Source organism: Coregonus clupeaformis, chromosome 31, assembly GCF_020615455.1.
Source record: "Coregonus clupeaformis isolate EN_2021a chromosome 31, ASM2061545v1, whole genome shotgun sequence".
NCBI classification, from domain to species: Eukaryota; Metazoa; Chordata; class Actinopteri; order Salmoniformes; family Salmonidae; genus Coregonus; species Coregonus clupeaformis.
Window position 1 is genome coordinate 28,585,038 of NC_059222.1, and position 16,152 is coordinate 28,601,189.

Here is a 16,152-nt window from a genome sequence, read left to right on the forward strand (position 1 = left end):
GTGTGTGTGTGTGTGTATGTACAGAGATTTTCTTTATCTCGCAAATATACAAACAAACTCACTTCAATTAGTGACATGATATCCCACAGTGCAAGAACATTTATTGAACTTGAAACACACAAACACACACACACACACTCCTAAACTGTGCGTGCAGCCGGAATAAATGAGGTGGAAAAACAGGCAGTGCAGTAATGTGCATTCCTGGGCACAAAGACCAGAGAGAAGAGGGGGAGCAGAGGGCACCAGACCCAGTCATCATGCCCACCTGGCACACTGCCCTCTCTCTTGGGCTAACCTCTGACTGTGTGTGTGTGTGTGTGTGTGTGTGTGTGTGTGTGTGTGTGTGTGTGTGTGTGTGTGTGTGTGTGTGTGTTAAAGAAGAGTTGCAAGCACTTTCATGCACTCTGGAATATAGTATATGTACATTTGACCACATTATAGTATTTTACTGCCATCAGCTCTATTGAAAGAGCTAAAGACATGAACTCTGTGCTGTATCTGTTACTGTTCACCTTGGAGGGGATATGAGCTCTGCCCCAACCAGACCACAGACCACAGACCAGCTGTTACAGGTTACACAGCTCCTGTGGCTAGACCTGCTCTTACTGGAGAAACCACTGTCCAGTGTCCACACATAGCCCATGAGACGCAGATCAAGACAAAGCAGTAGATCTATGGGGTCTTAAGACTCAGGAGACCGAGACTCTCTGATCCACAGAGGACTGAAAACACATCAAACAGGCTTATTCAGCAGAGAGAACAGGAGCTGTATATCATACTGTATTCAGACTTCTGTCTGGCATACTATGACTCATAGGTGATAAAACTGCCTTTTCCTCCACAATGGACTGTTTGGAAACGACATAATTAAAACAGAACACAGCCATGCTCATATAAACAAAGTTTGGGTTTAACAATGGTTTAGTCCTCTCCAGAGGAATAGAAATGTTGCAAAATACCACTCCCTTCTTCCCTCCCTCCCTCCTTGGTTTTTGGCAATGTTGCCAATACAAACATCACTTTGCCTTAGTTTTTGATTGAGGGAGTTATAGGGTGTTGCTTTCCTATAACTTTTTAATTTGTACAAGGGTTCTAGCATCAGCATTGGTAGGAGAGGAGGGTGTTCTTAATCTTGAACAATGCTTCAATATTACCAGTAAGACACTCACATGAAATGGTTCAGTATACCTGTGTAAGTATTTATTGTGCATATTATTGCAGTATACCTCTTACTTTCAAGTGTTGTACAAACCATCTTGACATGAAGATTAGACCGACTATCACAATGCACTGAGACCTACATAGACATTTATATCTGATGCATCAGACATGTACATAGAAACTTCAAAGGAGACCTACTGGATGCCTATTGTATGGGCCTGGGTAAGCCAGCCAATGGCAGGCCAATGTGGTGGTAACAGGGAATTTGATAAAAGGATGTTGGTTTAGTGACACACCCTTACACTCTTCTCAGATAGAGCATAGCTGCCAGGCAACCCATTGACCTCTAACCTCTAAGAGTTTTTTAAACAACTTTATAAAAGCATGATATTGAATGCCCAATAACCAACATCAAAAAACAATACAAGTTTTAATATATAGGCCTACTAGCCTAATTGTATGCCAGATTTCTCCGAGAGATGTCTAACAAACACGCATGTGCTTTAAACTGGTTCTAAACGTTATGCGACACCCGGATTCTGACAGCCCTGGGTGTTGAAATGACCGCAGCGGATGGCACTCCCAATGCCAACCATTTAGACATGCAAAAAGCACATTAGAAGAAAGAACAAAAATAAAAATTCACCTACCCCAATGTCGGGGGCGATGACATTCTGTAAAGCAATATTTAACACTTCAGTAGCCTAACTGTTGCCTAGTGGGCCCTTTGTTGTCTAGAATTTGGTGCTTGCTGAATAGTGCAAATTGATAATAGAATGAAACATAATCAAACACCGATTTTAACACATACTCACATTTGTTCCACTCTAAAAACGTTAGGCTGCACAACTTAATTTGTTACCGATAAACGCAACTTGTTCGTTACCGATGGCAGGTGGTATTGGCGCCTACGGGATGCGGGTGAATCATGATATTGACAGGCTTCGACGTCGTTTAGCCTACCGTAGCCTATCACACCAATCCAGTCCAAATGTAATTGCGTACAAAATGTCCAAGTTTAGAGCTTTTTTGGGAGTCTCCACAATACTGTCCCCAACTCCAACTCTCGCGCTCTGTGCAACCAACTGTCCAGTGCCAAACTCGGATTTCCATGACAAAGGCGCCCGTTCTTAGATCATTGCACTTGCTCAACAGTCTTTGTGCGGATTTTGTTCTCTATAAACTGGGCACAAAGACTGCCACTGCGAAATTTGGCCTGTTTCTCGGAGGAGTGGGACACCAATTCTTGAAGACATAGGCCTAGGCTACATACAGTACCAGTCAAAAGTTTGGACACAGCTACTCATTCAAGGGTTTTTCTTTATTTTTACTATTGTCTACATTGTAGAATAATAGTGAAGACATCAAAACTATGAAATAACACACATGGAATCATGTAGTAACCAAAAAAGTGTTAAACAAATCAAAATATATTTTATATTTGAGATTCTTCAAATAGCCAACCTTTGCCTTGATGACAGCTTTGCACACTCTTGGCATTCTCTCAACCAGCTTCACCTGGAATGCTTTTCCAACAGTCCTGAAGGAGTTCCCACATATGCTGAGCACTTGTTGGCTGCTTTTCCTTCGTCCGACTCATCCCAAACCATCTCAATTGGGTTGAGGTCGGGTGATTGTGGAGGCCAGGTCATCTGATGCAGCACTCCATCACTCTCCTTCTTCGTAAAATACACTTTACACAGCCTGGAGGTGTGTCTTGGGTCATTGTCCTGTTGAAAAATAAATGATAGTCCCACTAAGCCCAAACCAGATGGGATGGTGTATCGCTGCAGAATGCTGTGGTAGCCATGCTGGTTAAGTGTGCCTAGAATTCTAAATAAATCACAGACAGTGTCACCAGCAATGCACCACCACACCATAACACCACCTCCTCCATGCTTTACGGTGGGAACTACACATGCAGAGATAATCCGTTCACCCCCACCGCGTCGCACAAAGACACATCGGTTGGAACCAAAAATCTCCAATTTGGACTCCAGACCAAAGGACAAATTTCCACCAGTCTAATGTCCATTGCTCGTGTTTCTTGGCCCAAGCAGGTCTCTTCTTATTATTCGTGTCCTTTAGTAGTGGTTTCTTTGCAGCAATTCGACCATGAAGGCCTGATTCACACAGTCCCCTCTGAACAGTTGATGTTTGATGTGTGTGTGACTTGAACTCTGTGAAGAATTTATTTGGGCTGCAATTTCTGCAATTTCTGAGGCTGGTAACTCTAATTAAACTCTACAGCTGAGGTAACTCTGGGTCTTCCATTCCTGTGGCAGTCCTCATGAGAGCCAGTTTCATCATAGCACTTGATGGTTTTTGTGACTGCACTTGAAGAAACTTTCAAAGTTATTGAAATGTTCCTTATTGACTGACCTTCATGTCTTAAAGTAATGATGGACTGTCGTTTCTCTTTGCTTATTTGAGCTGTTCTTGCCATAATATGGACTTGGTCTTTTACCAAATAGGGCTATCTTCTGTATACCCCCCCTACCTTGTCACAACACAACTGATTGGCTCAAAAGCATTAAGAAGGAAAGAAATTCCACAAATTAACTTGAAATGCATTCCAAGTGACTACCTCATGAAGCTGGTTGAGAGAATGCCAAGAGTGTGCAAAGCTGTCATCAAGGGAAAGGGTGGCTATTTGAAGAATCTCAAATCTCAAATATATTTTGATTTGTTTAACACATTATCAGTGCATTTTGTCCAAACATGGAATGAAAATCTCTTAGACCAGTAGCTAGTCTGTTGTTATTTAGGATATCTAGCTTTAAAAAAGGCTATCTTACCTTCACAAAATTTGCCGTGGATAATGTTTTAGACAATTGGGCTTCTTATTCACTGAATACTTTGTGAATCAACCCTGTGTCAGTGCACTGGATGAAAGGTCTTAGTTTTGAGGCAAGGTTAATGCCGGTTCAGCACTTAGCTGTACATTGGGTGTGTCTCTGACTCACCTGTGTGCAGAAACATGCACGCACGCACACACACAGTTCCAAGGACAGGCCCGCTCAGCTGAAAGTATGTGTGGATGCGCACAGTTCCAAGGACAGGCCCAGCTCAGCCAAAAGTGTGTGTGGGTGCGCGCGTGGTACAGATTAAATGCAGCATGAAGGCATGTATCTCAGCACAGCGCCATATTTAACCCAACAACAGAGGGTAGGAGGGAGGGAGAGAGGGAACTTAAGAGAGAAAGAAAGAGAACCCCCCCACAAAAAAACAATACTGTCAGGGGGTCAGTGTGATGCGGTATGACGAAGTCAGGCGCAGGACACAGAGCTAATCGAAAACATACTTTACTCGTAGGTAACGTAAATAACATAACCTCCACGCAGGGAGGAACAAACCCGCCCACCAGACGACAACCAAACATGAACAAACACGTACAAAACACAGTGGAAGCAAGAGGGTTAAATAGGGAAGAAATCAATACATAATGGGAACCAGGTGTGAACAATAAAGACAAAACAATTAGAACACAGAAACATAGATCGGTAGCAGCTAGTACTCCGGCGACGACGAACGCCAAAGCCTGCCCGAGCAAGGAGGAGGAGCAGCCTCGTCTGAATCCGTGAGAGTACCCCCCTTGATGCGCGGCTCCAGCCGTGCACCGACACCGGCCTCGGGGACGGCCAGGAGGACGCGGCGCAGGGCGAGTCGGATGACGACGGTGGAAATCCCTCAACATGGAGGGATCGAGGATGTCCCTCCTAGGGACCCGGTTCCTCCGGACCGTACCCCTCCCACTCCACGAGATACTGCAGGCCCCCCACCCGACGCCTCGAATCCAGGATGGAATGGACCGAGTACGCCGGTGCCACCTCGATGTCCAGTGGGGGCGGAGGAACCTCCCGTACCTCAGACTCCTGGAGTGGACCAGCTACCACCGGCCTGAGGAGAGACACATGGAACGAGGGGTTAATACGATACTCAGGAGGAAGCTGTAACCTATAACAAACCTCGTTCAATCTCCTCAGGACTTTAAATGGCCCCACAAACCGCCGACCTAGCTTCCGGCAGGGCAGGCGAAGGGGCAGGTTTCGGGTCGGGAGCCAGAGCTGAGCTTCTTCGAAAAGAAAGCACAGGGGCGGAGTTTTGGTGGAGTACCCGAGCGCTGAGACAGTGCAGCTCCTATCCCAGCCTCGGATGCGTCCACCTCTACTGTGAATGCTAAGGAGGAATCCGGATGAGCCAGCACTGGAGCCGAGGTAAACAGGTCCTTCAGGTGACCAAACGCCCTGTCCACCTCGGCTGACCACTGCAGTCGCACCGGTCCCCCCCTCAGCAAGGAGGTAATGGGAGCCGCTACCTGACCAAAGCCCCGGATAAACCTCCGGTAGTAGTTAGCAAACCCTAAGAATCGCTGCACCTCCTTAACCGTGGTTGGAGTCGGCCAATTACGCACGGCCGAAATGCGGTCAATCTCCATCTCCACCCCTGACGCGGACAGGCGGTGCCCTAGGAAGGAGACAGACTTTTGAAAGAACAAACATTTCTCCGCCTTGACGTACAGGTCATGTTCCAACAGTCGACCAAGCACCTTGCGCACCAGGGACACATGCTCGGCTCGTGTAGCGGAGTATATGAGAATATCATCTATATACACTACTACACCCTGTCCGTGCAGGTCCCTGAAAATCTCATCTACAAAGGATTGGAAGACTGATGGAGCGTTCATCAACCCGTACGGCATGACGAGGTACTCATTGTGCCCAGATGTGGTACTAAAAACCATCTTCCACTCATCTCCCTCCCGGATATGCACCAGGTTGTACGCGCTCCTGAGATCCAATTTTGTGAAGAAGCGCGCCCCGTGCAATGACTCCGTCATACTAGCAATGAGCAGTAGTGGATAACTGTACTTGACAGTGATCTGATTGAGACCCCGGTAGTCAATGCACGGGCGTAAACCTCCAACCTTCTTCTTCACAAAAAGGAGGAGAGGAGACAGGTAAAGTGGATGGCCGAATGTATCCCTGCCCCAGAGATTCGGAGACATATGTTTCCATAGCCGCCGTCTCTTCCTGTGACAGGGGATACACGTGACTCCGGGGAAGTGCAGCGCCTACCTGGAGATTTATCGCACAATCCCCCTGTCGATGGGGTGGTAATTGAGTCGCCTTCTTTTTACAGAAGGCGAGAGCCAAATCGGCATTACAGTGGGGGAAAAAAGTATTTAGTCAGCCACCAATTGTGCAAGTTCTCCCACTTAAAAAGATGAGAGAGACCTGTAATTTTCATCATAGGTACACGTCAACTATGACAGACAAAATGAGAAAAAAAATCCAGAAAATCACATTGTAGGATTTTTTATGAATTTATTTGCAAATTATGGTGGAAAATGAGTATTTGGTCAATAACAAAAGTTTCTCAATACTTTGTTATTGCCTTTGTTGGCAATGACACAGGTCAAACGTTTTCTGTAAGTCTTCACAAGGTTTTCACACACTGTTGCTGGTATTTTGGCCCATTCCTCCATGCAGATCTCCTCTAGAGCTGTGATGTTTTGGGGCTGTCGCTGGGCAACACAGACTTTCAACTCCCTCCAAAGATTTTCTATGGGGTTGAGATCTGGAGACTGGCTAGGCCACTCCAGGACCTTGAAATGCTTCATACGAAGCCACTCCTTCGTTGCCCGGGCGGTGTGTTTGGGATCATTGTCATGCTGAAAGACCCAGCCACGTTTCATCTTCAATGCCCTTGCTGATGGAAGGAGGTTTTACTCAAAATCTCACGATACATGGCCCCATTCATTATTTCCTTTACACGGATCAGTCGTCCTGGTCCCTTTGCAGAAAAACAGCCCCAAAGCATGATGTTTCCACCCCCATGCTTCACAGTAGGTATGGTGTTCTTTGGATGCAACTCAGCATTCTTTGTCCTCCAAACACGATGAGTTGAGTTTTTACCAAAATGTTCTATTTTGGTTTCATCTGACCATATGACATTCTCCCAATCCTCTTCTGGATCATCCAAATGCACTCTAGCAAATTTCAGACGGGCCTGGACATGTACTGGCTTAAGCAGGGGGGACACGTCTGGCACTGCAGGATTTGAGTCCCTGGCGGCGTAGTGTGTTACTGATGGTAGGCTTTGTTACTTTGGTCCCAGCTCTCTGCAGGTCATTCACTAGGTCCCCCCCGTGTGGTTCTGGGATTTTTGCTCACCGTTCTTGTGATCATTTTGACCCCACGGGGTGAGATCTTGCGTGGAGCCCCAGATCGAGGGAGATTATCAGTGGTCTTGTATGTGTTCCATTTCCTAATAATTGCTCCCACAGTTGATTTCTTCTAACCAAGCTGCTTACCTATTGCAGATTCAGTCTTCCCAGCCTGGTGCAGGTCTACAATTTTGTTTCTGGTGTCCTTTGACAGCTCTTTGGTCTTGGCCATAGTGGAGTTTGAAGTGTGACTGTTTGAGGTTGTGGACAGGTGTCTTTTATACTGATAACAAGTTCAAACAGGTGCCATTAATACAGGTAACGAGTGGAGGACAGAGGAGCCTCTTAAAGAAGAAGTTACAGGTTTGTGAGAGCCAGAAATCTTGCTTGTTTGTAGGTGACCAAATACTTATTTTCCACCATAATTTGCAAATAAATTCATTAAAAATCCTACAATGTGATTTTCTGGATATTTTTTTTCCAATTTGTCTGTCATAGTTGACGTGTACCTATGATGAAAATTACAGGCCTCTCTCATCTTTTTAAGTGGGAGAACTTGCACAATTGGTGGCTGACTAAATACTTTTTTCCCCCCACTGTATGTGCATGGTGGAGACCTGGTTTGGACTTTCCACCGTAGTTGCCCCTATGGAAACACCTACACACCTCCCTGAGCACTGACTTGACCATCCCTTGAGAGCCCTTTGTTGCCATGAAATCGTGGGGTCATGAGAAGTTAACCAGGGAAGCCCCAACACCACTGGAAACGCAGGAGAATCAATCAGATAGAGACTAATTTTCTCCTCATGACCCTCCTGCATCTTCATCCAGAGTGGAGCTGTGACCTCCCTAATCAGGCCTGACCCTAAAGGGCGACTATCTAAGGCATGTACAAGGAAGGGCACATCAACAGGAACAATAGGAATCCCTAAACTATGGGAAAACTGACGATCAATAAAGTTCCCAGCTGCGCCTGAATCTACGAGCGCCTTATGCTGGGAATGAGGGGAAAACTCTGGAAATACAATATCAATACACATATGCGCAACAGGGAGCTCTGGGTGAGTCGGGTGCCTATTCACCTGAGACGGTCCACCAGTGCTCTGCCTACTGCCTCGACTCCCTAAAGACCCTCCCCAGCACCGACCAGCAGTGTGTCCTCTGCGGCCACAGTTGGTGCAGGAGACGGCCCTTCTTCAGGTCTCCCTAAGCGCAGCACCTCCGAGCTCCATAGGGGTAGGGTCGGAGGTGCTGGGGGATGGAATGGACGGCCCCTGATCCGGATGTCCGCGGGTTGCCAACAGGTTATCCAGCCTTATCGACATATCCACCAGTTGATCCAGGATATGGGTGGTGTCCCTGCAGGCCAGTTCCTGACGAACGTCCTCCCGTAGGCTGCATCGGTAGTGGTCGATCAGGGCCCTCTCATTCCATCCTGCGCTGGCAGCCAGAGTCCTGAAGTCCAGTGCAAAGTCCTGTGCGCTCCTCTTCCCTTGTCTGAGGTGGAATAGACATTCCCCCGCCGCTCTCCCCTCCGGTGGATGATCGAATACCGCCCGAAAGCGGCGGGTGAAATCCTCATAGCGTACCCGCTCCCGAGGGAGCCGGGTGGATGGTAGCCAGATAGAGCTCTACCTGGAGCAGAAAACCCTGGCACCCGGCAGCTGTACCATCGTATGCCCTCGGGAGCGAGAGCCGAATCCCACTGGACCCAGGTGACATAGGGGTGGACAGTGGTGTGGATGGTTGTGTAGTTGGAGGAGGTGTAGAATAACCACCTCTCTCCCATCGCTCCATGGTGTTCAACACGCGCTCCATTGCGATGCCGAGAGTCTGGATCATGGTCGCCTGCTGTTGGACACGTTCCTCCATTGATCCGGACGAAATGAATGTACCTGCTGACTCCATTTAAGGTGCGTGTTTCTGTCAGGGGGTCAGTGTGATGCGGTATGACGAAGTCAGGCGCAGGACACAGAGCTAATCGAAAACGTACTTTACTCGTAGGTAACGTAAATAACATAACCTCCATGTAGGGAGGAACAAACCCGCTCACCAGACGACAACCAAACATGAACAAACACGCACAAAACACAGTGGGAACCAGAGGGTTAAATAGGAAAGAAATCAATACATAATGGGAACCAGGTGTGAACAATAAAGACAAAACAAGTAGAACACAGAAACATAGATCGGTAGCAGCTAGTACTCCGGCGACGACGAACACCGAAGCCTGCCCGAGCAAGGAGGAGGAGCAGCCTCGGCTGAATCCGTGACAAATACTGACATAACATCAGTTTTGCATGTTATTTTGGCATTAATACGTGTCACATATCAGTTTGCAAACAATGCAAAAAAAAAAAAGAAAATCATTGAGTTAATAAAGCCGCATAAAAACATGGTCTCTTTTTTGTTTTCTTGAGTACGGCAGCTCCAAAATGCAGGTGTTTCAGCCTAGCTCAGTCCTTTCTGTGGTGGTGGGGCATGATTGGCTCAGTGTTCTGTCACTCATGGGGACACTAGTCACTGCCAAGTCTAAGGGTAGACCTCGAAAATTCAAGCCCTTTGGGTCCTGCCATAGAGTTACATAAGAAGTGCCTTCCAAGAAGGCTCAAGGTCATTGGCCACAGATAAAATGAGGTCAAATCACGATATTAGTACAGTAGCTTTGATTGGACTGATCATGTCAACATCATACTTTCAAAATCTTAGCTAGCAGTCATCATCATGAATCAAGTCGACAATCTACTGGCAAATTATTTTAATCCTTGTCATAAGATAAATAATGAAGAGAAATTATAGATAAAACGTATCGGTGCTCATCGGCCATTGGACATAAACATTACACAACAAGTTGGAAATTGCAAATTCAACAATGATGGCGCCGGAGGAGATGGCTGCTGTTTTACGGGCTCCTAACCAATTGTGCTATTAGGTGTTTTTTCGCATTATTTGTAACTTATTTTGTACATAATGTTTCTGCCACCATCTCTTACAACCGAAAAGAGCTTCTGGATATCAGGACAGCGATTACTCACCTCGTACTGGATGAAGATTTTTTCTTCAACGAGTCGGACGCGAAGGATTTACTTCAGAAACCCGACAAGGCCCAAATCCCTGTCATTCGCAGGAGAAAAAGACAGAGATATCGGGGACGTAGGTCGGGGTGCCTTGTAAGGATCCGACGGCGAGTGGATAATCTGCCTCTTCCATCAGTCCTATTAGCCAACGTACAATCATTGGATAACAAAATTGACAAGCTACGATCACGAATATCCTACGAACGGGACATTAAAAACTGTAATATCTTATGTTTCACAGAGTCGTGGCTGAACGACGACATGGATAACATACAGCTGGCGGGGTTTACACTGCATCGGCAAGATAGAACAACGGCCTCCGGGAAGACAAGGGGTGGCGGTCTGTGTATATTTGTAAACAACAGCTGGTGCACAAATTCTAATATTAAGGAAGTCTCTAGCTTTTGCTCGCCTGAAGTAGAGTATCTCATGATAAGCTGTAGACCACACTATTTACCAAGAGAGTTTTCATCTATATTTTTCGTAGATATCTATTTACCACCACAAACCGATGCTGGCACTAAGACCGCACTCAATGAGCTGTATAAGGCCATAAGCAAACAGGAAAACGCTCATCCAGAGGCGGCGCTCCTAGTGGCCGGGGACTTTAATGTAGGGAAACTTACATCCGTTTGATCTCATTTCTACCAGCATGTTAAATGTACAACCAGAGCGAGAAAAACTCTAGAACACCTTTACTCCACACACAGAGATGTGTACAAAGCTCTCCCATGCCCTCCATTTGGAAAATCTGACCATAATTCTATCCTCCTGATTCCTGCTTACAAGCAAAAACTAAAGCAGGAAGCACCAGTGACTCGGTCAATAAAGAAGTGGTCAGATGATGCAGATGCTAAGCTACTGGACTGTTTTGCTAGCACAGACTGGAATATGTTCTGAGATTATTCCGATGGCATTGAAGAGTACACCACATCAGTCACTGGCTTCATCAATAAGTGCATCGATGACATCGTCCCAACAGTGACTTGCAAACTATTACAGACCACAAAGGGAAGCACAGCCGCGAGCTGCCCAGTGACACGAGCCTTCCAGATGAGCTAAATCACTTCTATGCTCGCTTCGAGGCAAAGAACACTGAAGCATGCATGAGAGCATCAGCTGTTCCGGACAACTGTGTGATCACGTTCTCCGTAGCCGATGTGAGTATGACCTTAAAACAGGTCAACATTTACAAGGCCGCAGGGCCAGACGGATTACCAGGACGTGTACTCCAAGCATGTGCTGACCAACTGGAAAGTGTCTTCACTGACCATAGTGCCCTCAAAGCTCATCACTAAGCTAAGGACCCTGGGACTAAACACCTCCCTCTAAAACTGGATCCTGGACTTCCTGATGTGCCGCCCCCAGGTGGTAAGGGTAGGTAACAACACATCTGCCATGATGATCCTCAACACGGGGGCCCCTCAGGGGTGCGTGCTCAGTCCCCTCCTGTACTCCCTGTTCACCCATGACTGCATGGCCAGGCACGACTCCAACACGACGATGAGACAGCCTATAGGGAGGAGGTCAGAGACCTGGCTGTGTGGTGCCAGGATAACAACCTCTCCCTCAAAGTGATCAAGACAAAGGAGATGATTGTGGACTACAGGAAAAGAAGGACCAAGCATGCCCCACATTCTCATCGACGGGGCTGTAGTGGAGCAGGTTGAGAGCTTCAAGTTCCTTGGTGTCCACATCACCAACAAACTATCATGGTCCAAACACACCAAGACAGTCGTGAAGAGGGCACGACAAAACCTATTCCCCCTCAGGAGACTGAAAAGATTTGGCATGGGTCCTCAGATCCTCAAGAAGTTCTACAGCTGCTCCATCAAGAGCATCCTGACTGGTTGCATCACAGCCTGATATGGCAACTGCTTGGCCTCCGACCGCAAGGCATTAAAGAGGGTAGTGCGTACGGCCCAGTACATCACTGGGGCCAAGCTTCCTGCCATCCAGGACCTCTATACCAGGCGGTGTCAGAGGAAGGCCCTAAAAATTGTAAAAGACTCCAGCCACCCTAGTCATAAACTGTTCTCTCTGCTATCGCACGGCAAGCGGTACCGGAGCGCAAAGTCTAGGTCCAAAAGGCTTCTTAACAGCTTCTATCCCCAAGCCATAAGACTCCTGAACAGCTAATCAAATGGCTACCCGGGCTATTTGCATTGTCCCCCACCCACTCTTTTACGCTGCTGCTACTCTCTGTTTATTATCTATGCATAGTCACTTTAACTACACCTACATGTACATATTACCTCAATTACCTAACCGGTGCCCCCGCACATTGACTCTGTATCGGTACCCCCTGTATATAGCCTCGCTACTGTTATTTTTACTGTTATTTTACTGCTTTCATTTTTTAATGATCTATTGTTTACTTAATACTTATTTTTCTTAAAACTGCATTGTTGGTTAAGGGCTTGTAAGTAAGCATTTCACTGTAAGGTCTACCTACACCTGTTGTATTTGGCGCATGTGACAAATACAATTTGATTTGATTTGAGTGGTTTGGAAGGAATCGGTGACAGTGGCTAACTGCAAGCATTGCAAAGCAATCACTAGCCTGCTATTCAGTGGAGTGGCTGTGTGGTCCCAAATCTGGGATTAAGGGGCTCTTTTCCAAGTTTAAAATGATAAACATTCAATATCAGCCATGCTGTCAATGAAGCATGATTTGTGCCGCGCTCAAAACAACTGTTAACTCGGAACTGCGAAAACTTGACTTCCAGTGAGTTGAAGACAACTGGGAAGTCGGGAATAAACGAGCTCCGACTGGGAAAATACGTTTTGAACGGTCATCCAACTCGGAATTGTAAATCCGGCCTCTTTCTCTTTCTTTGATGACAAAATTTGCCAATGAAGGACCGCCGAGCCACCTTCCTGTTCAAGTGAGCGCAGCACAACAAGGTCCAAAAAGGTATTGTATGCTGCTGCATAAATTATGTAATAGGCCAGGGAGATATGTATACTGTAGCTAAGAAAGTAATACTAAGTGTATGTTGTGTAGTAAGATGTTAGTAGCCCATGTGCCTCATCCTAATAATTTGGTCTATTTACCCCTCTTAATTTATTTTGCCAACTGTTCTGACTTGGTGGTGCACATGTAGACTTATAACCTGTTTTAGAGAAATGTAATCATCAAATATTGTAAGAGCTTTCATTGTCTGCTTATATGCACCCTTTATTTATCCTATGGTTCTGACTTGGTGTACAGGGAGAACACTGTAAGAACGTCCCATGTTCTGAATTCTGTCGCTGTACATTTCAAAAGTGCTAAACAAATAGTTATATTGACTATGTCCGTCCTAGCTCGCTCATTAATGTCTTAATCGAAATTACGGATTGCCTCTTATCCGCTTGTCGCCCCCTTATACCATAGTTTGTACATCTCAATTGTCATTAGAAACCACATTTTTTTAAGCAAGTCAGCCATATCAGCTGTGTTTTTTTAAAGGCAGTAAATGAGGCTGAATTAATTGTTTCGCTGCCAGACAAGGCTCCGCTGATAGCCAGGTGTAGCAGTGGTAAAATGTTGGGACAGCTTTATGTTGGCCCTAACAGTTTGTGGGCACCGTTTGTCACCGTTATAGTGCAATTAATGTATTGTTTAGTGTTGTGGCTTTGCTGGAATGCATCCTACTTTTTATTTTTTTGCCCCACCAAGATTTAAATGCTGAAATCGCCACTGCATAACATAGTGGGAGATTGAGAGGGGAAGAGAAGGAGAAAAGTAGTAGAAACTGTTTTTGCACAAGCAGAATAAAGATTAATGACATATTGAAACTCATACTGTTTTTTTTACTTCTGTTTCTAGTTCTCCAGACTCCACTCTCATCTGGTTTTAGTGTTCAGGAGCATCTTGGGAAGCCGAGCTAGTGATGGGATGCTAACCAGGAATGCTTGCCAGTGGCTCTGAACAGCATCTGTCAGACAGACATCTTCAATATTCATAGCTGACATTCCTGATAGACATATTAATATCTGGGCAGTGGGCCCTATTTCGCCTGACAGGCTGAAAAACACAGGAACTCCAGTCAATATAGACGGGTGGGTTGTTTAGCAACAGAACCGATGCATGCGCAACCATGAAGCAAAACAGAGGGGTTGGCATAGAATCAAAGGATTGTTGACATAGTTTGACAACAAATTTGAAGACATAAACACATTTGCACAACGAGCACTTGATCGCTCTCAAATACATCATTATAGTTGTTGGTTAGCTAGCTACTGATTTTTTTGCCATATTAGCATAGACATGACAAGAGTCAAAACAAGACATGGTATCAATAACAAGATACAACGAGCCACTTACGATTCCCCACATGGCAGCTTCTTGTCATTGTTGCTAGCTATCTGACCATAACACAACACATGGACTTTTTTGTTGTTGTTGTCATTTAGCAGACGCTCTTATCCAGAGCGACTTACAGTTAGTAAGTGCATACATTTTCATACTGGCCCCCCGTGGGAAACGAACTCACAACCCTGGCGTTGCAAGAGCCATGCTCTACCAACTGAGCTACAGGGGACTTCTGCCCAATCGACAGGCACACATTGTTATCATGACGTTGTCAGCTAACCCATCTATTCACTTAAATGTTTGTTCATTTGCAATGTCTCAAGATTAGTCTGAAATGCCATGACAGGGAACCTTAGATGTGTCTTAGTTCTCTTTCATGGCTTCCTTTGTTACCACCATATTGGCTTTCACCCTATACCCCCCTTGATGAGTACAGGCCTCTGTACTAATTAAGAGACAAACCAGCCACTTGTGACATCCTCAATACACTTATAAAGGATATTGCACAGAGGTTAAAGCAACAACAACAAAATCCCATGACTGAAACTTTAGTCGATCTCAGATCGATTGTCTGGGGCCAAGTTAGCCTATGCATGGTCTATATTATCAGATGTGCTATTATCAATAAGCATTATCACCTGTAGCCCAACTGATGAAGCATAATGGCTATAAAATGTACATAGGCTGAAGCATGGGTTTTGTCCATCTGCATTTAGCCCATTGGACACAACATCCTGATTGTTATTATTAATTATTATTGTTTAATTATAAATTATTATGAATCACTTTATATTACAAAGTACGTCATTGCCTTTTTAAGACTACATTGCCACTTTAAGAGCTCTGTTGTAGTGATTGATGAGAAATACGGCTCTTTTAACCGACTCTGATCTTTTCGACTCGTACAGTCAAAATAACAAATCTTTCGACTCATTTCGTTCATTTGAGTCAGTAATGGCCAGAGCACACAGGACCCCCTACCGGCGAACGATTAACTGAAAACTCGAGAGTCATGATTCTACGAGCCTCCCGTTCACATGTCATTCAGCATAGGGGGCTTATTGGAGCTGTCATTTGTGACTGACTTATAAACGTGTGCTTTAAACAACGTACATTTGTTGATTGCTAGGCATACAAATAAGATTATTTCTTGATACATTTGAAACGAGGTCTAGCTGTGGCTGCTACGGGACTAGAGTGTCTTGGGGGAATACATTGCTTGACTGCTGTGAGAGTGATCGATTCGTTCTCGAGTTTTAGTTTGTTGAGCAGAAACGGTGTATGTTTTGGTTCTACAAAGCTGTGTCCATCATAACATTCAAGAATCAATTAATTGTAGTAATTATTGTACCATGCGATCAATTATCAGTTCTTAACGTATTTGTATTCTCTACCGTCATGATCTACTTTCCTGCGCGCATATGACAGACAGTGGTCGGAGC